Here is a 27758-nt window from a genome sequence, read left to right on the forward strand (position 1 = left end):
CTAGTCAGTTATACAACAGAAAGGGAGAGGGGAGAGGGTGATACCTAGTCAGTTATACAACAGAAAGGGAGAGGGAGAGGGTGATACCTAGTCAGTTATACAACAGAAAGGGAGAGGGAGAGGGTGATACCTAGTCAGTTATACAACAGAAAGGGAGGGAGAGGGAGAGGGTGATACCTAGTCAGTTATACAACAGAAAGGGAGAGGGAGAGGGTGATACCTAGTCAGTTATACAACAGAAAGGGAGAGGGAGAGGGTGATACCTAGTCAGTTATACAACAGAAAGGGAGAGGGAGAGGTAGAGGGTGATACCTAGTCAGTTATACAACAGAAAGGGGGATACCTAGTCAGTTATACAACAGAAAGGGGGATACCTAGTCAGTTATACAACAGAAAGGGAGAGGGAGAGGGTGATACCTAGTCAGTTATACAACAGAAAGGGAGAGGGTGATACCTAGTCAGTTATACAACAGAAAGGGAGACCTAGTCAGTTATACAACACAGAAAGGGGGATACCTAGTCAGTTATACAACAGAAAGGGGGATACCTAGTCAGTTATACAACAGAAAGGGAGAGGGAGAGGGTGATACCTAGTCAGTTATACAACAGAAAGGGAGAGGGAGAGTGTGATACCTAGTCAGTTATACAACAGAAAGGGAGAGGGAGAGGGAGAGTGTGATACCTAGTCAGTTATACAACAGAAAGGGAGAGGGGAGAGGGTGATACCTAGTCAGTTATACAACAGAAAGGGAGAGAGAGGGAGAGTGTGATACCTAGTCAGTTATACAACAGAAAGGGAGAGGGATAGGGAGAGTGTGATACCTAGTCAGTTATACAACAGAAAGGGAGAGGGAGAGGGTGATACCTAGTCAGTTATACAACAGAAAGGGAGAGAGGAGGAGAGGTGATACCTAGTCAGTTATACAACAGAAAGGGAGAGGGATAGGGAGAGTGTGATACCTAGTCAGTTATACAACAGAAAGGGAGAGGGAGAGGGTGATACCTAGTCAGTTATACAACAGAAAGGGAGAGGGAGAGGGTGATACCTAGTCAGTTATACAACAGAAAGGGAGAGGGAGAGGGTGATACCTAGTCAGTTATACAACAGAAAGGGGGATACCTAGTCAGTTATACAACAGAAAGGGAGAGGGAGAGGGTGATACCTAGTCAGTTATACAACAGAAAGGGGGATACCTAGTCAGTTATACAACAGAAAGGAGAGGGAGAGGGAGAGGGAGAGGGTGATACCTAGTCAGTTATACAACAGAAAGGGGGATACCTAGTCAGTTATACAACAGAAAGGGAGAGGGAGAGGGTGATACCTAGTCAGTTATACAACAGAAAGGGAGAGGGAGAGGGAGAGGGTGATACCTAGTCAGTTATACAACAGAAAGGGAGAGGGAGAGTGTGATACCTAGTCAGTTATACAACAGAAAGGGGGATACCTAGTCAGTTATACAACAGAAAGGGGGATACCTAGTCAGTTATACAACAGAAAGGGGGATACCTAGTCAGTTATACAACAGAAAGGGAGAGGGAGAGGGTCATACCGAGTCAGTTATACAACAGAAAGGGAGAGGGAGAGGGTGATACCTAGTCAGTTATACAACAGAAAGGGAGAGGGAGAGGGAGAGGGTGATACCTAGTCAGTTATACAACAGAAAGGGGGATACCTAGTCAGTTATACAACAGAAAGGGAGAGGGAGAGGGTGATACCTAGTCAGTTATACAACAGAAAGGGGGATACCTAGTCAGTTATACAACAGAAAGGGAGAGGGAGAGGGTGATACCTAGTCAGTTATACAACAGAAAGGGGGATACCTAGTCAGTTATACAACAGAAAGGGAGAGGGAGAGGGAGAGGGAGAGGGAGAGGGAGAGGGTGATACCTAGTCAGTTATACAACAGAAAGGGAGAGAAAGAGGGAGAGGGTGATACCGAGTCAGTTATACAACAGAAAGGGGGATACCTAGTCAGTTATACAACAGAAAGGGAGAGGGAGAGGGAGAGGGTGATACCTAGTCAGTTATACAACAGAAAGGGAGAGGGAGAGGGTGATACCTAGTCAGTTATACAACAGAAAGGGAGAGGGAGAGGTAGAGGGTGATACCTAGTCAGTTATACAACAGAAAGGGGGATACCTAGTCAGTTATACAACAGAAAGGGAGAGGGAGAGGTAGAGGGTGATACCTAGTCACTTATACAACAGAAAAGGGGGATACCTAGTCAGTTATACAACAGAAAGGGGATACCTAGTCAGTTATACAACAGAAAGGGAGAGGGGGGTGGAGAGGGTGATACCTAGTCAGTTATACAACAGAAAGAGGGATACCTAGTCAGTTATACAACAGAAAGGGGGATACCTAGTCAGTTATACAATAGAAAGGGAGAGGGAGAGGGAGAGGGAGAGGGTGATACCTAGTCAGTTATACAACAGAAAGGGAGAGGGAGAGGGTGATACCTAGTCAGTTATACAACAGAAAGGGAGAGGGAGAGGGTGATACCTAGTCAGTTATACAACAGAAAGGGAGAGGGAGAGGGAGAGGGTGATACCTAGTCAGTTATACAACAGAAAGGGTGATACCTAGTCAGTTATACAACAGAAAGGGAGAGGGAGAGGGTGATACCTAGTCAGTTATACAACAGAGAGGGAGAGGGTGATACCTAGTCAGTTATACAACAGAAAGGGAGAGGGAGAGGGTGATACCTAGTCAGTTATACAACAGAAAGGGAGAGGGAGAGGGTGATACCTAGTCAGTTATACAACAGAAAGGGAGATACCTAGTCAGTTATACAACAGAAAGGGGGATACCTAGTCAGTTATACAACAGAAAGGGAGAGGGGGAGAGGGTGATACCTAGTCAGTTATACAACAGAAAGGGAGAGGGAGAGGGAGAGGGTGATACCTAGTCAGTTATACAACAGAAAGGGAGAGGGAGAGTGGGATACCTAGTCAGTTATACAACAGAAAGGGGGATACCTAGTCAGTTATACAACAGAAAGGGGGATACCTAGTCAGTTATACAACAGAAAGGGGGATACCTAGTCAGTTATACAACAGAAAGGGAGAGGGAGAGGGTCATACCGAGTCAGTTATACAACAGAAAGGGAGAGGGAGAGGGTGATACCTAGTCAGTTATACAACAGAAAGGGAGAGGGAGGTAGGGTGATACCTAGTCAGTTATACAACAGAAAGGGGATACCTAGTCAGTTATACAACAGAAAGGGGGGATACCTAGTCAGTTATACAACAGAAAGGGAGAGGGAGAGGGAGAGGGTGATACCTAGTCAGTTATACAACAAAAAGGGAGAGGGAGAGGAGAGGGGATGATAGTTATACAACTAGTCAGTTATACAACAGAAAGGAGAGAGGAGGGAGGGTGATACCTAGTCAGTTATACAACAGAAAGGGAGGATATACAGTTAGAAAGGGGATACCTAGTCAGTTATACAACAGAAAGGGAGAGGGAGGGGGAGAGGGTGATACCTAGTCAGTTATACAACAGAAAGGGAGAGGGAGAGGGTGATACCTAGTCAGTTATACAACAGAAAGGGTGATACCTAGTCAGTTATACAACAGAAAGGGAGAGGGAGGGGGAGAGGGTGATACCTAGTCAGTTATACAACAGAAAGGGAGAGGGAGAGGGAGAGGGTGATACCTAGTCAGTTATACAACAGAAAGGGAGAGGGAGAGGGAGAGGGTGATACCTAGTCAGTTATACAACAGAAAGGGAGAGGGAGAGGGTGATACCTAGTCAGTTATACAACAGAAAGGGTGATACCTAGTCAGTTATACAACAGAAAGGGAGAGGGAGGGGGAGAGGTTGATACCTAGTCAGTTATACAACAGAAAGGGGGATACCTAGTCAGTTATACAACAGAAAGGGAGAGGGAGAGGGAGAGGGTGATACCTAGTCAGTTATACAACAGAAAGGGAGAGGGAGAGGGTGATACCTAGTCAGTTATACAACAGAAAGGGGGATACCTAGTCAGTTATACAACAGAAAGGAGAGGAGAGGGAGAGGGTGATACCTAGTCAGTTATACAACAGAAAGGAGAGGGAGAGGGAGGGAGAGGGTGATACCTAGTCAGTTATACAACAGAAAGGGGGATACCTAGTCAGTTATACAACAGAAAGGAGAGGGAGAGGGAGAGGGTGATACCTAGTCAGTTATACAACAGAAGAGGGAGGGTGATACCTAGTCAGTTATACAACAGAAAGGGGATACCTAGTCAGTTATACAACAGAAAGGGGAGGGAGAGGGAGAGGAAAGGGTGATACCTAGTCAGTTATACAACAAAAGGGAAGGGAGAGGGAGAGGGTGATACCTAGTCAGTTATACAACAGAAAGGGGATACCTAGTCAGTTATACAACAGAAAGGGAGAGGGAGAGGTAGAGGGTGATACCTAGTCACTTATACAACAGAAAAGGGGGATACCTAGTCAGTTATACAACAGAAAGGGATACCTAGTCAGTTATACAACAGAAAGGGAGAGGGGGGTGGGAGAGGGTGATACCTAGTCAGTTATACAACAGAAAGAGGGATACCTAGTCAGTTATACAACAGAAAGGGGGATACCTAGTCAGTTATACAATAGAAAGGGAGAGGGAGAGGGAGAGGGAGAGGGTGATACCTAGTCAGTTATACAACAGAAAGGGAGAGGGAGAGGGTGATACCTAGTCAGTTATACAACAGAAAGGGAGAGGGAGGAGAGGGTGATACCTAGTCAGTTATACAACAGAAAGGGAGAGGGAGAGGGAGAGGGTGATACCTAGTCAGTTATACAACAGAAAGGGTGATACCTAGTCAGTTATACAACAGAAAGGGAGAGGGAGAGGGTGATACCTAGTCAGTTATACAACAGAAAGGGGAGAGGGGTGATACCTAGTCAGTTATACAACAGAAAGGGAGAGGGAGAGGGTGATACCTAGTCAGTTATACAACAGAAAGGGGATACCTAGTCAGGAAAGGGAGAGGGAGAGGGTGATACCTAGTCAGTTATACAACAGAAAGGGGGATACCTAGTCAGTTATACAACAGAAAGGAGAGGGAGAGGGGGTGAGGAGTCAGTTATAGGGAGAGGGAGAGGGAGAGGGAGAGGGTGATACCTAGTCAGTTATACAACAGAAAGGGGGATACCTAGTCAGTTATACAACAGAAAGGGAGAGGGAGAGGAGAGGGTGATACCTAGTCAGTTATACAACAGAAAGGGAGAGGGAGAGGGTGATACCTAGTCAGTGAGACAACAGAAAGGGAGAGGCAGAGGGAGAGGGTGATACCTAGTCAGTTATACAACAGAAAGGGGGATACCTGGTCAGTTATACAACAGAAAGGAAGAGAGAGAGGAAGAGGGGGATCCTAGTCAGTTATACAACAGAAAGAGGGGATACCTAGTCAGTTATACAACAGAAAGGGGATACCTAGTCAGTTATACAACAGAAAGGGAGAGGGGGGGGAGAGGGTGATACCTAGTCAGTTATACAACAGAAAGGGAGAGAGGGATACCTAGTCAGTTATACAACAGAAAGGGGATACCTAGTCAGTTATACAACAGAAAGGGAAAGGAGAGGGAGAGGAGAGGGAAAGGAGAGGGAGAGGGTGATACCTAGTCAGTTATACAACAGAAAGGGAGAGGGAGAGGGAGAGGGTGATACCTAGTCAGTTATACAACAGAAAGGAGGGAGAGGGGAGGGTGATACCTAGTCAGTTATACAACAGAAAGGGAGAGGGAGAGGGAGAGGGTGATACCTAGTCAGTTATACAACAGAAAGGGTGATACCTAGTCAGTTATACAACAGAAAGGGAGAGGGAGAGGGTGATACCTAGTCAGTTATACAACAGAAAGGGAGAGGGAGGGGGAGAGGGTGATACCTAGTCAGTTATACAACAGAAAGGGAGAGGGAGAGGGTGATACCTAGTCAGTTATACAACAGAAAGGGAGAGGGAGAGGGAGAGGGTGATACCTAGTCAGTTATACAACAGAAAGGGTGATACCTAGTCAGTTATACAACAGAAAGGGAGAGGGAGGGGGAGAGGTTGATACCTAGTCAGTTATACAACAGAAATGGAGAGGGAGAGGGAGAGGGTGATACCTAGTCAGTTATACAACAGAAAGGGAGAGGGAGAGGGTGATACCTAGTCAGTTATACAACAGAAAGGGGGATACCTAGTCAGTTATACAACAGAAAGGGGGATACCTAGTCAGTTATACAACAGAAAGGGAGAGGGAGAGGGAGAGGGTGATACCTAGTCAGTTATACAACAAAAGGAGAGGGAGAGGGAGAGGGTGATACCTAGTCAGTTATACAACAGAAAGGGGGATACCTAGTCAGTTATACAACAGAAAGGGAGAGGGAGGGAGAGGTTATACAAGAGGGAGGAGAGGGGTGATACCTAGTCAGTTATACAACAGAAAGGGGAGGGGGGTGATACCTAGTCAGTTATACAACAGAAAGGGTGATACCTAGTCAGTTATACAACAGAAAGGAGAGGGAGGGGAGAGGGTGATACCTAGTCAGTTATACAACAGAAAGGGAGAGGGAGAGGGTGATACCTAGTCAGTTATACAACAGAAAGGGGGATACCTAGTCAGTTATACAACAGAAAGGGAGAGAGAGAGGGAGAGGGTGATACCGAGTCAGTTATACAACAGAAAGGGTGATACCTAGTCAGTTATACAACAGAAAGGGAGAGGGAGGGGGAGAGGGTGATACCTAGTCAGTTATACAACAGAAAGGGAGAGGGAGAGGGTGATACCTAGTCAGTTATACAACAGAAAGGGTGATACCTAGTCAGTTATACAACAGAAAGGGAGAGGGAGGGGGAGAGGTTGATACCTAGTCAGTTATACAACAGAAAGGGGGATACCTAGTCAGTTATACAACAGAAAGGGAGAGGGAGAGGGAGAGGGTGATACCTAGTCAGTTATACAACAGAAAGGGAGAGGGAGAGGGTGATACCTAGTCAGTTATACAACAGAAAGGGGGATACCTAGTCAGTTATACAACAGAAAGGGAGAGGGAGAGGGAGAGGGTGATACCTAGTCAGTTATACAACAGAAAGGGAGAGGGAGAGGGAGAGGGTGATACCGAGTCAGTTATACAACAGAAAGGGGGATACCTAGTCAGTTATACAACAGAAAGGGAGAGGGAGAGGGAGAGGGTGATACCTAGTCAGTTATACAACAGAAAGGGGATACCTAGTCAGTTATACAACAGAAAGGGGGATACCTAGTCAGTTATACAACAGAAAGGGTGATAGGGAACAGAAGAGGAGAGGGAGAGGGTGATACCTAGTCAGTTATACAACAGAAAGGGAGAGGGAGAGGGAGAGGGTGATACCTAGTCAGTTATACAACAGAAAGGGGATACCTAGTCAGTTATACAACAGAAAGGAGAGGGAGAGAGGTCATACCTAGTCAGTTATACAACAGAAAGGGAGAGGGAGGGGAGGGTGATACCTAGTCAGTTATACAACAGAAAGGGAGAGGGAGGGGAGAGGGTGATACCTAGTCAGTTATACAACAGAAAGGGAGAGGAGAGGGTGATACCTAGTCAGTTATACAACAGAAAGGGAGGGGAGAGGAGAGGGTGATACCTAGTCAGTTATACAACAGAAAGGGTGATACCTAGTCAGTTATACAACAGAAAGGGAGAGGGGGGAGGGTGATACCTAGTCAGTTATACAACAGAAATGGAGAGGGAGAGGGAGAGGGTGATACCTAGTCAGTTATACAACAGAAAGGGAGAGGGAGAGGGTGATACCTAGTCAGTTATACAACAGAAAGGGGAGTCAGTTATACAACAGAAAGGATACCTAGTCAGTTATACAACAGAAAGGAGAGGGAGGATACCTAGTCAGTTATACAACAAAAGGGAGAGGGAGAGGGTGATACCTAGTCAGTTATACAACAGAAAGGGGATACCTAGTCAGTTATACAACAGAAAGGGAGAGGGGGGAGAGGTGATACCTAGTCAGTTATACAACAGAAAGGGGATACCTAGTCAGTTATACAACAGAAAGGGAGAGAGAGGGAGAGGGTGATACCTAGTCAGTTATACAACAAAAGGAGAGGGAGGGGAGGGTGATACCTAGTCAGTTATACAACAGAAAGGGGATACCTAGTCAGTTATACAACAGAAAGGGAGAGGGAGAGGGGGAGAGGTGATACCTAGTCAGTTATACAACAGAAATGGAGAGGGAGAGGGAGGGTGATACCTAGTCAGTTATACAACAGAAAGGGAGAGGGAGAGGGAGAGGGTGATACCTAGTCAGTTATACAACAGAAAGGGGATACCTAGTCAGTTATACAACAGAAAGGGGGATACCTAGTCAGTTATACAACAGAAAGGGAGAGGGAGAGGGAGAGGGTGATACCTAGTCAGTTATACAACAAAAAGGGAGAGGGAGAGGGTGATACCGAGTCAGTTATACAACAGAAAGGGGGATACCTAGTCAGTTATACAACAGAAAGGGAGAGGGAGAGGGAGAGGGAGAGGGTGATACCTAGTCAGTTATACAACAGAAAGGGAGAGGGAGAGGGAGAGGGTGATACCGAGTCAGTTATACAACAGAAAGGGTGATACCTAGTCAGTTATACAACAGAAAGGGAGAGGGAGGGGGAGAGGGTGATACCTAGTCAGTTATACAACAGAAAGGGAGAGGGAGAGGGTGATACCTAGTCAGTTATACAACAGAAAGGGTGATACCTAGTCAGTTATACAACAGAAAGGGGGATACCTAGTCAGTTATACAACAGAAAGGGAGAGAGAGAGGGAGAGGGTGATACCGAGTCAGTTATACAACAGAAAGGGTGATACCTAGTCAGTTATACAACAGAAAGGGAGAGGGAGGGGGAGAGGGTGATACCTAGTCAGTTATACAACAGAAAGGGAGAGGGAGGGGGAGAGGGTGATACCTAGTCAGTTATACAACAGAAAGGGAGATACCTAGTCAGTTATACAACAGAAAGGGAGGGAGGGGAGAGGTTGATACCTAGTCAGTTATACAACAGAAAGGGGATACCTAGTCAGTTATACAACAGAAAGGGAGAGGAGAGGGTGATACCTAGTCAGTTATACAACAGAAAGGGGATACCTAGTCAGTTATACAACAGAAAGGGGATACCTAGTCAGTTATACAACAGAAAGGGGAGGGAGTCAGGGAGGGGAGAGGGAGAGGGAGAGGGTGATACCTAGTCAGTTATACAACAGAAAGGAGAGGGAGAGGAGAGGGTGATACCGAGTCAGTTATACAACAGAAAGGGTGATACCTAGTCAGTTATACAACAGAAAGGGAGAGGGAGGGGAGGGTGATACCTAGTCAGTTATACAACAGAAAGGGAGAGGAGAGGGTGATACCTAGTCAGTTATACAACAGAAAGGGAGAGGGAGAGGAGAGGGTGATACCTAGTCAGTTATACAACAGAAAGGGGATACCTAGTCAGTTATACAACAGAAAGGGAGAGGGAGAGGGTATACCTAGTCAGTTATACAACAGAAAGGGAGAGGGAGAGGGTGATACCTAGTCAGTTATACAACAGAAAGGGTGATACCTAGTCAGATACAACAGAAAGGGGATACCTAGTCAGTTATACAACAGAAAGGGAGAGGGAGAGGGAGAGGGTGATACCTAGTCAGTTATACAACAGAAAGGGAGAGGGAGAGGGAGTCAGTTATACAACAGAAAGGGTGATACCTAGTCAGTTATACAACAGAAAGGGAGGATACCTAGTCAGTTATACAACAGAAAGGAGAGGGAGGGGAAAGGGTGATACCTAGTCAGTTATACAACAGAAAGGAGAGGAAAGAGGGAGGGGGGAGAGGGTGATACCTAGTCAGTTATACAACAGAAAGGGAGAGGGAGGGGTGATACCTAGTCAGTTATACAACAGAAAGGAGAGGGAGAGGGTCAGTTATACAACAGAAAGTGATACCTAGTCAGTTATACAACAGAAAGGAGGGAGGGAGAGGGTGGTCAGTTATACAACAGAAAGGGAGAGGGGGGAGAGGGTGATACCTAGTCAGTTATACAACAGAAAGGGAGGGGAGGAGAGGGTGATACCTAGTCAGTTATACAACAGAAAGGGAGAGGGAGAGGGTGATATACCTAGTCAGTTATACAACAGAAAGGGAGGGGAGACCTAGTCAGTTATACAACAGAAAGGGGATACCTAGTCAGTTATACAACAGAATAGGAGAGGGAGGGAGAGGGAGAGGGAGAGAGGGGAGAGGGTGATACCTAGTCAGTTATACAACAAAAAGGGAGAGGGAGAGGGAGAGGGTGATACCGAGTCAGTTATACAACAGAAAGGGGGATACCTAGTCAGTTATACAACAGAAAGGGAGAGGGAGAGGGAGAGGGAGAGGTTGATACCTAGTCAGTTATACAACAGAAAGGGAGAGGGAGAGGGAGAGGGTGATACCTAGTCAGTTATACAACAGAAAGGGGGATACCTAGTCAGTTATACAACAGAAAGGGAGAGGGAGAGGGAGAGGGTGATACCTAGTCAGTTATACAACAAAAAGGGAGAGGGAGAGGGTGATACCGAGTCAGTTATACAACAGAAAGGGTGATACCTAGTCAGTTATACAACAGAAAGGGATACCTAGTCAGTTATACAACAGAAAGGAGAGGGGGGAGAGGGAGAGGGTGATACCTGATACCTAGTCAGTTATACAACAGAAAGGGAGAGGGAGGGAGAGGGTGATACCTAGTCAGTTATACAACAGAAAGGAGGGTGATACCTAGTCAGTTATACAACAGAAAGGGAGAGGGAGGGTGATACCTAGTCAGTTATACAACAGAAAGGGAGGGGAGAGGGTTGATACCTAGTCAGTTATACAACAGAAAGGGGGATACCTAGTCAGTTATACAACAGAAAGGGAGAGGAGAGGGGGGTGATACCTAGTCAGTTATACAACAGAAAGGGAGAGGGAGAGGGTGATACCTAGTCAGTTATACAACAGAAAGGGGGATACCTAGTCAGTTATACAACAGAAAGGGAGAGGGAGAGGGAGAGGGTGATACCTAGTCAGTTATACAACAGAAAGGGAGAGGGAGAGGGAGAGGGTGATACCGAGTCAGTTATACAACAGAAAGGGGGATACCTAGTCAGTTATACAACAGAAAGGGAGAGGGAGAGGGAGAGGGTGATACCTAGTCAGTTATACAACAGAAAGGGGGATACCTAGTCAGTTATACAACAGAAAGGGGGATACCTAGTCAGTTATACAACAGAGAGGGAGAGGGAGAGGGAGAGGGAGAGGGTGATACCTAGTCAGTTATACAACAAAAAGGGAGAGGGAGAGGGTGATACCGAGTCAGTTATACAACAGAAAGGGAGAGGGAGAGGGTCATACCGAGTCAGTTATACAACAGAAAGGGAGAGGGAGAGGGTGATACCTAGTCAGTTATACAACAAAAAGGGAGAGGGAGAGGGAGAGGGTGATACCGAGTCAGTTATACAACAGAAAGGGAGAGGGAGAGGGTGATACCTAGTCAGTTATACAACAGAAAGGGAGAGGGAGAGGTAGAGGGTGATACCGAGTCAGTTATACAACAGAAAGGGGGATACCTAGTCAGTTATACAACAGAAAGGGAGAGGGAGAGGGAGAGGGTGATACCTAGTCAGTTATACAACAAAAAGGGAGAGGGAGAGGGAGAGGGTGATACCGAGTCAGTTATACAACAGAAAGGGGGATACCTAGTCAGTTATACAACAGAAAGGGAGAGGGAGAGGGAGAGGGAGAGGGTGATACCTAGTCAGTTATACAACAGAAAGGGAGAGGGAGAGGGTGATACCTAGTCAGTTATACAACAGAAAGGGAGAGAGAGAGGGAGAGGGTGATACCGAGTCAGTTATACAACAGAAAGGGAGAGGGAGAGGGTGATACCTAGTCAGTTATACAACAGAAAGGGAGAGGGAGAGGGTGATACCTAGTCAGTTATACAACAGAAAGGGAGAGAGAGAGGGAGAGGGTGATACCGAGTCAGTTATACAACAGAAAGGGTGATACCTAGTCAGTTATACAACAGAAAGGGAGAGAGAGGGGGAGAGGGTGATACCTAGTCAGTTATACAACAGAAAGGGAGAGGGAGAGGGGGAGGGTGATACCTAGTCAGTTATACAACAGAAAGGGAGAGAGAGAGGGAGAGGGTGATACCGAGTCAGTTATACAACAGAAAGGGTGATACCTAGTCAGTTATACAACAGAAAGGGAGAGGGAGGGGGAGAGGGTGATACCTAGTCAGTTATACAACAGAAAGGGAGAGGGAGAGGGTGATACCTAGTCAGTTATACAACAGAAAGGGAGAGGGAGAGGGTGATACCTATTCAGTTATACAACAGAAAGGGAGAGGGAGAGGGAGAGGGTGATACCTAGTCAGTTATACAACAGAAAGGGGGATACCTAGTCAGTTATACAACAGAAAGGGAGAGGGAGGGGGAGAGGGTGATACCTAGTCAGTTATACAACAGAAAGGGGGACAACAGGGCTCCGGGCAGCCGAGCGAAAATGGAGGAAAACTCGCCTCCCTGCGGACCTGGCATCCTTTCGCTCCCTCCTCTCTACATTTTCCTCTTCTGTCTCTGCTGCTAAAGCCACTTTCTACCACTCTAAATTCCAAGCTTCTGCCTCTAACCCTAGGAAGCTCTTTGCCACCTTCTCCTCCCTCCTGAATCCTCCCCCCCCCCTCCTTCCTATCTGCAGATGACTTTGTCAACCATTTTGAAAAGAAGGTCGACGACATCCGATCCTCGTTTGCTAAGTCAAAGGACACCGCTGGTTCTGCTCACACTGCCCTACCCTGTGCTCTGACCTCTTTCTCCCCTCTCTCTCCAGATGAAATCTCGCGTCTTGTGACGGCCGGCCGCCCAACAACCTGCCCGCTTGACCCTATCCCCTCCTCTCTTCTCCAGACCATTTCCGGAGACCTTCTCCCTTACCTCACCTCGCTCATCAACTCATCCCTGACCGCTGGCTACGTCCCTTCCGTCTTCAAGAGAGCGAGAGTTGCACCCCTTCTGAAAAACCTACACTCGATCCCTCCGATGTCAACAACTACAGACCAGTATCCCTTCTTTCTTTTCTCTCCAAAACTCTTGAACGTGCCGTCCTTGGCCAGCTCTCCCGCTATCCAAATCAGTCAGGTTTCAAGACTAGTCATTCAACTGAGACTGCTCTTCTCTGTATCACGGAGCGCTCCGCACCGCTAAAGCTAACTCTCTCTCCTCTGCTCTCATCCTTCTAGACCTATCGGCTGCCTTCGATACTGTGAACTATCAGATCCTCCTCTCCACCCTCTCCGAGTTGGGCATCTCCGGCGCCCACGCTTGATTGCGTCCTACCTGACAGGTCGCTCCTACCAGGTGGCGTGGCGAGAATCTGTCTCCTCACCACGCGCTCTCACCACTGGTGTCCCCAGGGCTCTATTCTAGGCCCTCTCCTATTCTCGCTATACACCAAGTCACTTGGCTCTGTCATAACCTCACATGGTCTCTCCTATCATCGCTATGCAGATGACACACAATTAATCTTCTCCTTTCCCCTTCTGATGACCAGGGGGAAATCTCTTGTCTGGCGAATACCTAGGATGGATACCACCTCAGTGAATCTTCCTCACCACCCCCCTTTTAAGATTTAGATGCACTATTGTAAAGTGACTGTTCCACTGGATGTCATAAGGTGAATGCACCAATTAATGCTCTGGAAAGAGCGTCTGCTAAATGACTTAAATGTAGTAAATGTAGTTGTACAACAGAAAGGGGGGCTACCTAGTCAGTTGTACAACAGAAAGGGGATACCTAGTCAGTTGTACACAGAAAGGAAAGGGAGATACATAGTCAGTTGTACAACAGAAAGGAAAGGGGTATAGGCCTCCCAGTTGTACAACAGAAGGGGATACCTAGTCAGTTGTACAACAGAAAGGGGATACCTAGTCAGTTGTACAACAGAAAGGGGATACCTAGTCAGTTGTACAACAGAAAGGGGGTACCTAGTCAGTTGTACAACAGAAAGGAAAGGGGATACCTAGTCAGTTGTACAACAGAAAGGAAGGGGATACCTAGTCAGTTTGTACAACAGAAAGGAAAGGGGATACCTGTCAGTTGTACAACAGAAAGGAAAGGGGGTACCTTGTCAGTTGTACAACAGAAAGGAAAGGGGGATACCTATTCAGTTGTACAACAGAAAGGGGGATACCTAGTCAGTTGTACAACAGAAAGGGGGATACCTAGTCAGTTGTACAACAGAAAGGGGGATACCTAGTCAGTTGTACAACAGAAAGGGGGGTACCTAGTCAGTTGTACAACAGAAAGGAAAGGGGGATACCTAGTCAGTTGTACAACAGAAAGGGGGATACCTAGTCAGTTGTATAACAGAAAGGGGGATACCTAGTCAGTTGTACAACAGAAAGGGGGATACCTAGTCAGTTGTACAACAGAAAGGGGGATACCTTGTCAGTTGTACAACAGAAAGGGGGATACCTAGTCAGTTGTACAACAGAAAGGGGGATACCTAGTCAGTTGTACAACATAAAGGCAAAGGGGGATACCTAGTCAGTTGTACAACAGAAAGGAAAGGGGGATACCTAGTCAGTTGTACAACAGAAAGGGGGATACCTAGTCAGCTGTACAACAGAAAGGGGGATACCTAGTCAGTTGTACAACAGAAAGGAAAGGGGGATACCTAGTCAGTTGTACAACAGAAAGGGGGATACCTAGTCAGTTGTACAACAGAAAGGGGGGTACCTAGTCAGTTGTACAACAGAAAGGAAAGGGGGATACCTAGTCAGTTGTACAACAGAAAGGGGGTACCTAGTCAGTTGTACAACAGAAAGGGGGATACCTAGGCAGTTGTACAACAGAAAGGGGATACCTAGTCATTGTACAACAGAAAGGAAAGGGGATACCTAGTCAGTTGTACAACAGAAAGGGGGATACCTAGTCAGTTGTACAACAGAAAGGAAAGGGGGATACCTAGTCAGTTGTACAACAGAAAGGAAAGGGGATACCTAGTCAGTTGTACAACAGAAAGGGGGATACCCTAGTCAGTTGTACAACAGAAAGGGGATACCTAGTCAGTTGTACAACAGAAAGGGGGATACCTAGTCAGTTGTACAACAGAAAGGAAAGGGGATACCTAGTCAGTCCACTGGCAGAAAGGAAAGGGGATACCTAGTCAGTTGTACAACAGAAAGGGGGTACCTAGTCAGTTGTACAACAGAAAGGATTAAAGTTGTACAACAGAAAGGGGGATACCTAGTCAGTTGTACAACAGAAAGGAAAGAGGGATACCTAGTCAGTTGTACAACAGAAAGGGGGATACCTAGTCAGTTGTACAACAGAAAGGAAAGGGGATACCTAGTCAGTTGTACAACAGAAAGGAAAGGGGGATACCTTGTCAGTTGTACAACAGAAAGGAAAGGGGATACCTAGTCAGTTGTACAACAGAAAGGAAAGGGGATACCTAGGCAGTTGTACAACAGAAAGGGGGATACCTAGTCAGTTGTACAACAGAAAGGGGGTACCTAGTCAGTTGTACAACAGAAAGGAAAGGGGATACCTAGTCAGTTGTACAACAGAAAGGAAAGGGGGATACCTAGTCAGTTATACAACAGAAAGGGGGATACCTGGTCAGTTGTACAACAGAAAGGGGGATACCTAGTCAGTTATACAACAGAAAGGGGGGATACCTAGGTTATACAACAGAAAGGGGTATACCTAGTCAGTTATACAACAGAAAGGGGGATACCTAGTCAGTTATACAACAGAAAGGGGGATACCTTGTCAGTTGTACAACAGAAAGGAAAGGGGGATACCTAGTCAGTTGTACAACAGAAAGGGGGGTACCTAGTCAGTTGTACAACAGAAAGGAAAGGGGGGTACCTAGTCAGTTGTACAACAGAAAGGGGGATACCTAGTCAGTTGTACAACAGAAAGGAAAGGGGGATACCTAGTCAGTTGTACAACAGAAAGGGGGATACCTAGTCAGTTGTACAACAGAAAGGGGGATACCTAGTCAGTTGTACAACAGAAAGGGGGGTACCTAGTCAGTTGTACAACAGAAAGGAAAGGGATACCTAGTCAGTTGTACAACAGAAAGGAAAGGGGGGATACCTAGTCAGTTATACAACAGAAAGGGGGATACCTAGTCAGTTGTACAACAGAAAGGGGGATACCTAGTCAGTTGTACAACAGAAAGGGGGATACCTAGTCAGTTATACAACAGAAAGGAAAGGGGGATACCTAGTCAGTTGTACAACAGAAAGGAAAGGGGGATACATAGTCAGTTGTACAACAGAAAGGGGGATACCTAGTCAGTTATACAACAGAAAGGAAAGGGGGGATACCTAGTCAGTTGTACAACAGAAAGGAAAGGGGGAGTTGTACAACAGTTGTACAACAGAAAGGGGGATACCTAGTCAGTTGTACAACAGAAAGGGGGATACCTAGTCAGTTATACAACAGAAAGGGGGATACCTAGTCAGATGTACAACAGAAAGGGGATACCTAGTCAGTTATACAACAGAAAGGGGGATACCTAGTCAGATGTACAACAGAAGGGAAAGGGGGATACCTAGTCAGTTGTACAACAGAAAGGAAAGGGGAGTACCTAGTCAGTTGTACAACAGAAAGGGGGGGATACCTAGTCAGTTGTACAACAGAAAGGAAAGGGGATACCTAGTCAGTTGGAAAGATACCAGTTGTACAACAGAAAGGAAAGGGGATACCTAGTCAGTTGTACAACAGAAAGGAAAGGGGATACCTAGTCAGTTGTACAACAGAAAGGAAAGGGGATACCTAGTCAGTTGTACAACAGAAAGGAAAGGGGGATACCTTGTCAGTTGTACAACAGAAAGGGGATACCTAGTCAGTTGTACAACAGAAAGGGGGATACCTAGTCAGTTGTACAACAGAAAGGGGATACCTAGTCAGTTGTACAACAGAAAGGAAAGGGGGATACCTAGTCAGTTTTACAACAGAAAGGAAGGGGATACCTAGTCAGTTGTACAACAGAAAGGGGGATACCTAGTCAGTTGTACAACAGAAAGGGGGATACCTAGTCAGTTGTACAACAGAAAGGAAAGGGGGATACCTAGTCAGTTGTACAACAGAAAGGGGGGTACCTAGTCAGTTGTACAACAGAAAGGGGGGTACCTAGTCAGTTGTACAACAGAAAGGGGGATACCTAGTCAGTTGTACAACAGAAAGGAAAGGGGGATACCTTGTCAGTTGTACAACAGAAAGGAAAGGGGGATACCTAGTCAGTTGTACAACAGAAAGGAAAGGGGGATACCTAGGCAGTTGTACAACAGAAAGGGGGATACCTAGTCAGTTGTACAACAGAAAGGGGGGTACCTAGTCAGTTGTACAACAGAAAGGAAAGGGGGATACCTAGTCAGTTGTACAACAGAAAGGAAAGGGGGATACCTAGTCAGTTATACAACAGAAAGGGGGATACCTAGTCAGTTGTACAACAGAAAGGGGGATACCTAGTCAGTTATACAACAGAAAGGGGATACCTAGTCAGTTATACAACAGAAAGGGGGATACCTGAATTATAAACAGAGTCAGTTATACAACAGAAAGGGGGATACCTAGTCAGTTATACAACAGAAAGGGGATACCTTGTCAGTTGTACAACAGAAAGGAAAGGGGGATACCTAGTCAGTTGTACAACAGAAAGGGGGGTACCTAGTCAGTTGTACAACAGAAAGGAAAGGGGGGTACCTAGTCAGTTGTACAACAGAAAGGGGGATACCTAGTCAGTTGTACAACAGAAAGGAAAGGGGGATACCTAGTCAGTTGTACAACAGAAAGGGGGATACCTAGTCAGTTGTACAACAGAAAGGGGGATACCTAGTCAGTTGTACAACAGAAAGGGGGGTACCTAGTCAGTTGTACAACAGAAAGGAAAGGGGGATACCTAGTCAGTTGTACAACAGAAAGGAAAGGGGGATACCTAGTCAGTTATACAACAGAAAGGGGGATACCTAGTCAGTTGTACAACAGAAAGGGGATACCTAGTCAGTTATACAACAGAAAGGGGATACCTAGTCAGTTATACAACAGAAAGGAAAGGGGATACCTAGTCAGTTATACAACAGAAAGGAAAGGGGATACCTAGTCAGTTGTACAACAGAAAGGGGATACCTAGTCAGTTGTACAACAGAAAGGAAAGGGGGTACCTAGTCAGTTGTACAACAGAAAGGAAAGGGGATACCTAGTCAGTTGTACAACAGAAAGGGGGGATACCTAGTCAGTTGTACAACAGAAAGGAAATTAGGGGTACCTAGTCAGTTGTACAACAGAAAGGGGATACCTAGTCAGTTGTACAACAGAAAGGAAAGGGGGATACCTAGTCAGTTGTACAACAGAAAGGGGATACCTAGTCAGTTGTACAACAGAAAGGGGATACCTAGTCAGTTGTACAACAGAAAGGAAAGGGTGATACCTTGTCAGTTGTACAACAGAAAGGAAAGGGGGATACCTAGTCAGTTGTACAACAGAAAGGAAAGGGGATACCTAGTCAGTTGTACAACAGAAAGGGGATACCTAGTCAGTTGTACAACAGAAAGGGGGTACCTAGTCAGTTGTACAACAGAAAGGAAAGGGGATACCTAGTCAGTTGTACAACAGAAAGGGGGGTACCTAGTCAGTTGTACAACAGAAAGGGGGATACCTAGTCAGTTGTACAACAGAAAGGGGGATACCTAGTCAGTTGTACAACAGAAAGGAAAGGGGGATACCTAGTCAGTTGTACAACAGAAAGGGGGATACCTAGTCAGTTGTACAACAGAAAGGGGGGTACCTAGTCAGTTGTACAACAGAAAGAAAGGGGATACCTAGTCAGTTGTACAACAGAAAGGAAAGGGGATACCTTGTCAGTTGTACAACAGAAAGGGGGATACCTAGTCAGTTGTACAACAGAAAGGGGATACCTAGTCAGTTGTACAACAGAAAGGGGATACCTAGTCAGTTGTACAACAGAAAGGAAAGGGGATACCTAGTCAGTTTACAACAGAAAGGAAAGGGGGATACCTAGTCAGTTGTACAACAGAAAGGGGATACCTAGTCAGTTGTACAACAGAAAGGGGGGTACCTAGTCAGTTGTACAACAGAAAGGAAAGGGGGATACCTAGTCAGTTGTACAACAGAAAGGGGGGTACCTAGTCAGTTGTACAACAGAAAGGGGGATACCTAGTCAGTTGTACAACAGAAAGGGGGATACCTAGTCAGTTGTACAACAGAAAGGAAAGGGGATACCTAGTCAGTTGTACAACAGAAAGGGGGATACCTAGTCAGTTGTACAACAGAAAGGAAAGGGGGATACCTAGTCAGTTGTACAACAGAAAGGAAAGGGGGATACCTTGTCAGTTGTACAACAGAAAGGAAAGGGGGATACCTAGTCAGTTGTACAACAGAAAGGAAAGGGGGATACCTAGGCAGTTGTACAACAGAAAGGGGGATACCTAGTCAGTTGTACAACAGAAAGGGGGGTACCTAGTCAGTTGTACAACAGAAAGGAAAGGGGATACCTAGTCAGTTGTACAACAGAAAGGAAAGGGGATACCTAGTCAGTTATACAACAGAAAGGGGATACCTAGTCAGTTGTACAACAGAAAGGGGATACCTAGTCAGTTATACAACAGAAAGGGGGATACCTAGTCAGTTATACAACAGAAAGGGGGATACCTAGTCAGTTATACAACAGAAAGGGGGATACCTAGTCAGTTATACAACAGAAAGGGGATACCTTGTCAGTTGTACAACAGAAAGGAAAGGGGATACCTAGTCAGTTGTACAACAGAAAGGGGGGGATACCTAGTCAGTTGTACAACAGAAAGGAAAGGGGGTACCTAGTCAGTTGTACAACAGAAAGGGGGATACCTAGTCAGTTGTACAACAGAAAGGAAAGGGGGATACCTAGTCAGTTGTACAACAGAAAGGGGATACCTAGTCAGTTGTACAACAGAAAGGGGATACCTAGTCAGTTGTACAACAGAAAGGGGGTACCTAGTCAGTTGTACAACAGAAAGGAAAGGGGATACCTAGTCAGTTGTACAACAGAAAGGAAAGGGGGATACCTAGTCAGTTATACAACAGAAAGGGGATACCTAGTCAGTTGTACAACAGAAAGGGGGATACCTAGTCAGTTATACAACAGAAAGGGGATACCTAGTCAGTTATACAACAGAAAGGAAAGGGGATACCTAGTCAGTTATACAACAGAAAGGAAAGGGGATACCTAGTCAGTTGTACAACAGAAAGGGGGATACCTAGTCAGTTGTACAACAGAAAGGAAAGGGGGGTACCTAGTCAGTTGTACAACAGAAAGGAAAGGGGATACCTAGTCAGTTGTACAACAGAAAGGGGGATACCTAGTCAGTTGTACAACAGAAAGGAAATTAGGGGTACCTAGTCAGTTGTACAACAGAAAGGGGGGATACCTAGTCAGTTGTACAACAGAAAGGAAAGGGGATACCTAGTCAGTTGTACAACAGAAAGGGTATACCTAGTCAGTTGTACAACAGAAAGGGGGATACCTAGTCAGTTGTACAACAGAAAGGAAAGGGTGATACCTTGTCAGTTGTACAACAGAAAGGAAAGGGGGATACCTAGTCAGTTGTACAACAGAAAGGAAAGGGGGATACCTAGTCAGTTGTACAACAGAAAGGGGGATACCTAGTCAGTTGTACAACAGAAAGGGGGTACCTAGTCAGTTGTACAACAGAAAGGAAAGGGGATACCTAGTCAGTTGTACAACAGAAAGGGGGTACCTAGTCAGTTGTACAACAGAAAGGGGATACCTAGTCAGTTGTACAACAGAAAGGGGGATACCTAGTCAGTTGTACAACAGAAAGGAAAGGGGGATACCTAGTCAGTTGTACAACAGAAAGGGGGATACCTAGTCAGTTGTACAACAGAAAGGGGGATACCTAGTCAGTTGTACAACAGAAAGGAAAGGGTGATACCTTGTCAGTTGTACAACAGAAAGGAAAGGGGGATACCTAGTCAGTTGTACAACAGAAAGGAAAGGGGGATACCTAGTCAGTTGTACAACAGAAAGGGGGATACCTAGTCAGTTGTACAACAGAAAGGGGGGTACCTAGTCAGTTGTACAACAGAAAGGAAAGGGGGATACCTAGTCAGTTGTACAACAGAAAGGGGGGTACCTAGTCAGTTGTACAACAGAAAGGGGGATACCTAGTCAGTTGTACAACAGAAAGGGGGATACCTAGTCAGTTGTACAACAGAAAGGAAAGGGGGATACCTAGTCAGTTGTACAACAGAAAGGGGGATACCTAGTCAGTTGTACAACAGAAAGGGGGGTACCTAGTCAGTTGTACAACAGAATGAAAGGGGGATACCTAGTCAGTTGTACAACAGAAAGGAAAGGGGGATACCTTGTCAGTTGTACAACAGAAAGGGGGATACCTAGTCAGTTGTACAACAGAAAGGGGGATACCTAGTCAGTTGTACAACAGAAAGGGGGATACCTAGTCAGTTGTACAACAGAAAGGAAAGGGGGATACCTAGTCAGTTTTACAACAGAAAGGAAAGGGGGATACCTAGTCAGTTGTACAACAGAAAGGGGGATACCTAGTCAGTTGTACAACAGAAAGGGGGGTACCTAGTCAGTTGTACAACAGAAAGGAAAGGGGGATACCTAGTCAGTTGTACAACAGAAAGGGGGGTACCTAGTCAGTTGTACAACAGAAAGGGGATACCTAGTCAGTTGTACAACAGAAAGGGGATACCTAGTCAGTTGTACAACAGAAAGGAAAGGGGATACCTAGTCAGTTGTACAACAGAAAGGGGATACCTAGTCAGTTGTACAACAGAAAGGGGGATACCTAGTCAGTTGTACAACAGAAAGGAAAGGGGGATACCTTGTCAGTTGTACAACAGAAAGGAAAGGGGGATACCTAGTCAGTTGTACAACAGAAAGGAAAGGGGGATACCTAGGCAGTTGTACAACAGAAAGGGGGATACCTAGTCAGTTGTACAACAGAAAGGGGGGTACCTAGTCAGTTGTACAACAGAAAGGAAAGGGGGATACCTAGTCAGTTGTACAACAGAAAGGAAAGGGGGATACCTAGTCAGTTATACAACAGAAAGGGGGATACCTAGTCAGTTGTACAACAGAAAGGGGGATACCTAGTCAGTTATACAACAGAAAGGGGGATACCTAGTCAGTTATACAACAGAAAGGGGGATACCTAGTCAGTTATACAACAGAAAGGGGGATACCTAGTCAGTTATACAACAGAAAGGGGGATACCTTGTCAGTTGTACAACAGAAAGGAAAGGGGGATACCTAGTCAGTTGTACAACAGAAAGGGGGGTACCTAGTCAGTTGTACAACAGAAAGGAAAGGGGGGTACCTAGTCAGTTGTACAACAGAAAGGGGGATACCTAGTCAGTTGTACAACAGAAAGGAAAGGGGGATACCTAGTCAGTTGTACAACAGAAAGGGGGATACCTAGTCAGTTGTACAACAGAAAGGGGGATACCTAGTCAGTTGTACAACAGAAAGGGGGGTACCTAGTCAGTTGTACAACAGAAAGGAAAGGGGGATACCTAGTCAGTTGTACAACAGAAAGGAAAGGGGATACCTAGTCAGTTATACAACAGAAAGGGGGATACCTAGTCAGTTGTACAACAGAAAGGGGGATACCTAGTCAGTTATACAACAGAAAGGGGATACCTAGTCAGTTATACAACAGAAAGGAAAGGGGGATACCTAGTCAGTTATACAACAGAAAGGAAAGGGGATACCTAGTCAGTTGTACAACAGAAAGGGGATACCTAGTCAGTTGTACAACAGAAAGGAAAGGGGGTACCTAGTCAGTTGTACAACAGAAAGGAAAGGGGATACCTAGTCAGTTGTACAACAGAAAGGGGGGTACCTAGTCAGTTGTACAACAGAAAGGAAATTAGGGGTACCTAGTCAGTTGTACAACAGAAAGGGGATACCTAGTCAGTTGTACAACAGAAAGGAAAGGGGATACCTAGTCAGTTGTACAACAGAAAGGGTATACCTAGTCAGTTGTACAACAGAAAGGGGATACCTAGTCAGTTGTACAACAGAAAGGAAAGGGTGATACCTTGTCAGTTGTACAACAGAAAGGAAAGGGGGATACCTAGTCAGTTGTACAACAGAAAGGAAAGGGGATACCTAGTCAGTTGTACAACAGAAAGGGGATACCTAGTCAGTTGTACAACAGAAAGGGGGTACCTAGTCAGTTGTACAACAGAAAGGAAAGGGGGATACCTAGTCAGTTGTACAACAGAAAGGGGGTACCTAGTCAGTTGTACAACAGAAAGGGGATACCTAGTCAGTTGTACAACAGAAAGGGGATACCTAGTCAGTTGTACAACAGAAAGGAAAGGGGATACCTAGTCAGTTGTACAACAGAAAGGGGGATACCTAGTCAGTTGTACAACAGAAAGGGGGGTACCTAGTCAGTTGTACAACAGAAAGGAAAGGGGGATACCTAGTCAGTTGTACAACAGAAAGGAAAGGGGGATACCTTGTCAGTTGTACAACAGAAAGGGGGATACCTAGTCAGTTGTACAACAGAAAGGGGGATACCTAGTCAGTTGTACAACAGAAAGGGGGATACCTAGTCAGTTGTACAACAGAAAGGAAAGGGGGATACCTAGTCAGTTTTACAACAGAAAGGAAAGGGGGATACCTAGTCAGTTGTACAACAGAAAGGGGGATACCTAGTCAGTTGTACAACAGAAAGGGGGGTACCTAGTCAGTTGTACAACAGAAAGGAAAGGGGGATACCTAGTCAGTTGTACAACAGAAAGGGGGGTACCTAGTCAGTTGTACAACAGAAAGGGGATACCTAGTCAGTTGTACAACAGAAAGGGGGATACCTAGTCAGTTGTACAACAGAAAGGAAAGGGGGATACCTAGTCAGTTGTACAACAGAAAGGGGGATACCTAGTCAGTTGTACAACAGAAAGGGGGGTACCTAGTCAGTTGTACAACAGAAAGGAAAGGGGGATACCTTGTCAGTTGTACAACAGAAAGGAAAGGGGGATACCTAGTCAGTTGTACAACAGAAAGGAAAGGGGGATACCTAGGCAGTTGTACAACAGAAAGGGGGATACCTAGTCAGTTGTACAACAGAAAGGGGGGTACCTAGTCAGTTGTACAACAGAAAGGAAAGGGGGATACCTAGTCAGTTGTACAACAGAAAGGAAAGGGGGATACCTAGTCAGTTATACAACAGAAAGGGGGATACCTAGTCAGTTGTACAACAGAAAGGGGGATACCTAGTCAGTTATACAACAGAAAGGGGGATACCTAGTCAGTTATACAACAGAAAGGGGGATACCTAGTCAGTTATACAACAGAAAGGGGGATACCTAGTCAGTTATACAACAGAAAGGGGGATACCTTGTCAGTTGTACAACAGAAAGGAAAGGGGGATACCTAGTCAGTTGTACAACAGAAAGGGGGGTACCTAGTCAGTTGTACAACAGAAAGGAAAGGGGGGTACCTAGTCAGTTGTACAACAGAAAGGGGATACCTAGTCAGTTGTACAACAGAAAGGAAAGGGGATACCTAGTCAGTTGTACAACAGAAAGGGGGATACCTAGTCAGTTGTACAACAGAAAGGGGATACCTAGTCAGTTGTACAACAGAAAGGGGGTACCTAGTCAGTTGTACAACAGAAAGGAAAGGGGGATACCTAGTCAGTTGTACAACAGAAAGGAAAGGGGATACCTAGTCAGTTATACAACAGAAAGGGGATACCTAGTCAGTTGTACAACAGAAAGGGGATACCTAGTCAGTTATACAACAGAAAGGGGATACCTAGTCAGTTATACAACAGAAAGGAAAGGGGATACCTAGTCAGTTATACAACAGAAAGGAAAGGGGATACCTAGTCAGTTGTACAACAGAAAGGGGATACCTAGTCAGTTGTACAACAGAAAGGAAAGGGGGTACCTAGTCAGTTGTACAACAGAAAGGAAAGGGGATACCTAGTCAGTTGTACAACAGAAAGGGGGTACCTAGTCAGTTGTACAACAGAAAGGAAATTAGGGGTACCTAGTCAGTTGTACAACAGAAAGGGGATACCTAGTCAGTTGTACAACAGAAAGGAAAGGGGATACCTAGTCAGTTGTACAACAGAAAGGGTATACCTAGTCAGTTGTACAACAGAAAGGGGATACCTAGTCAGTTGTACAACAGAAAGGAAAGGGTGATACCTTGTCAGTTGTACAACAGAAAGGGGGATACCTAGTCAGTTGTACAACAGAAAGGGGGATACCTAGTCAGTTGTACAACAGAAAGGAAAGGGGATACCTAGTCAGTTGTACAACAGAAAGGGGATACCTAGTCAGTTGTACAACAGAAAGGGGGTACCTAGTCAGTTGTACAACAGAAAGGAAAGGGGATACCTTGTCAGTTGTACAACAGAAAGGAAAGGGGATACCTAGTCAGTTGTACAACAGAAAGGAAAGGGGATACCTAGGCAGTTGTACAACAGAAAGGGGATACCTAGTCAGTTGTACAACAGAAAGGGGGTACCTTTTCAGTTGTACAACAGAAAGGAAAGGGGATACCTAGTCAGTTGTACAACAGAAAGGAAAGGGGATACCTAGTCAGTTATACAACAGAAAGGGGATACCTAGTCAGTTGTACAACAGAAAGGGGGATACCTAGTCAGTTATACAACAGAAAGGGGGGATACCTAGTCAGTTATACAACAGAAAGGGGATACCTAGTCAGTTATACAACAGAAAGGGGGATACCTAGTCAGTTATACAACAGAAAGGGGATACCTTGTCAGTTGTACAACAGAAAGGAAAGGGGATACCTAGTCAGTTGTACAACAGAAAGGGGGTACCTAGTCAGTTGTACAACAGAAAGGAAAGGGGGGTACCTAGTCAGTTGTACAACAGAAAGGGGGATACCTAGTCAGTTGTACAACAGAAAGGAAAGGGGGATACCTAGTCAGTTGTACAACAGAAAGGGGGATACCTAGTCAGTTGTACAACAGAAAGGGGGATACCTAGTCAGTTGTACAACAGAAAGGGGGGTACCTAGTCAGTTGTACAACAGAAAGGAAAGGGGGATACCTAGTCAGTTGTACAACAGAAAGGAAAGGGGGATACCTAGTCAGTTATACAACAGAAAGGGGGATACCTAGTCAGTTGTACAACAGAAAGGGGGATACCTAGTCAGTTATACAACAGAAAGGGGGATACCTAGTCAGTTATACAACAGAAAGGAAAGGGGGATACCTAGTCAGTTATACAACAGAAAGGAAAGGGGGATACCTAGTCAGTTGTACAACAGAAAGGGGGATACCTAGTCAGTTGTACAACAGAAAGGAAAGGGGGGTACCTAGTCAGTTGTACAACAGAAAGGAAAGGGGGATACCTAGTCAGTTGTACAACAGAAAGGGGGGTACCTAGTCAGTTGTACAACAGAAAGGAAATTAGGGGTACCTAGTCAGTTGTACAACAGAAAGGGGGATACCTAGTCAGTTGTACAACAGAAAGGAAAGGGGGATACCTAGTCAGTTGTACAACAGAAAGGGGGATACCTAGTCAGTTGTACAACAGAAAGGGGGATACCTAGTCAGTTGTACAACAGAAAGGAAAGGGTGATACCTTGTCAGTTGTACAACAGAAAGGAAAGGGGGATACCTAGTCAGTTGTACAACAGAAAGGGGGATACCTAGTCAGTTGTACAACAGAAAGGAAAGGGGGTACCTAGTCAGTTGTACAACAGAAAGGAAAGGGGGATACCTTGTCAGTTGTACAACAGAAAGGAAAGGGGGATACCTAGTCAGTTGTACAACAGAAAGGGGGGTACCTAGTCAGTTGTACAACAGAAAGGGGGATACCTAATCAGTTGTACAACAGAAAGGAAAGGGGGATACCTAGTCAGTTGTGCAACAGAAAGGGGGGTACCTAGTCAGTTGTACAACAGAAAGGAAAGGGGGATACCTAGTCAGTTGTAGAACAGAAAGGGGGATACCTAGTCAGTTGTACAACAGAAAGGGGGATACCTAGTCAGTTGTACAACAGAAAGGGGGATACCTAGTCAGTTGTACAACAGAAAGGGGGATACCTTGTCAGTTGTACAACAGAAAGGGGGATACCTAGTCAGTTGTACAACAGAAAGGAAAGGGGGATACCTAGTCAGTTGTACAACAGAAAGGGGGATACCTAGTCAATTGTACAACAGAAAGGAAAGGGGGATACCTAGTCAGTTGTACAACAGAAAGGAAAGGGGGATACCTAGTCAGTTGTACAACAGAAAGGGGGATACCTAGTCAGTTGTACAACAGAAAGGAAAGGGGGATACCTAGTCAGTTATACAACAGAAAGGGGGATACCTAGTCAGTTATACAACAGAAAGGAAAGGGGGATACCTAGTCAGTTATACAACAGAAAGGAAAGGGGGATACCTAGTCAGTTGTACAACAGAAAGGGGGATACCTAGTCAGTTATACAACAGAAAGGAAAGGGGGATACCTAGTCAGTTATACAACAGAAAGGGGGATACCTAGTCAGTTATACAACAGAAAGGAAAGGGGGATACCTAGTCAGTTATACAACAGAAAGGGGGATACCTAGTCAGTTGTACAACAGAAAGGAAAGGGGGATACCTAGTCAGTTGTACAACAGAAAGGGGGATACCTAGTCAGTTATACAACAGAAAGGGGGATACCTAGTCAGTTGTACAACAGAAAGGAAAGGGGGATACCTAGTCA

At 45.5% G+C, this 27758-nt stretch overlaps 1 long non-coding RNA gene across 5 annotated transcripts; it reads right to left on the bottom strand.

Moving 5' to 3' along the window:
* Positions 1-2947: 2947 nt before the first annotated feature.
* LOC127911754 (uncharacterized) lies at positions 2948-27508 on the bottom strand. 5 transcript variants are annotated; one of them, XR_008079207.1, is made up of 4 exons: positions 27051-27508; positions 26077-26179; positions 16316-16352; positions 2948-3010 (listed from the first exon to the last, which is right to left on the bottom strand). It is a non-coding gene; the product is annotated as an uncharacterized LOC127911754 (long non-coding RNA). The 5 variants fall into 5 exon arrangements; XR_008079209.1 differs by lacking the exons at positions 2948-3010; positions 26077-26179 and adding an exon at positions 15803-16017 and having other exon boundaries at positions 16285-16352; positions 27144-27508; XR_008079208.1 differs by lacking the exons at positions 2948-3010; positions 16316-16352; positions 26077-26179 and adding exons at positions 20217-20318; positions 22031-22102 and having other exon boundaries at positions 27211-27508.
* Positions 27509-27758: the final 250 nt, after the last annotated feature.

Source organism: Oncorhynchus keta, chromosome 25, assembly GCF_023373465.1.
Source record: "Oncorhynchus keta strain PuntledgeMale-10-30-2019 chromosome 25, Oket_V2, whole genome shotgun sequence".
NCBI classification, from domain to species: Eukaryota; Metazoa; Chordata; class Actinopteri; order Salmoniformes; family Salmonidae; genus Oncorhynchus; species Oncorhynchus keta.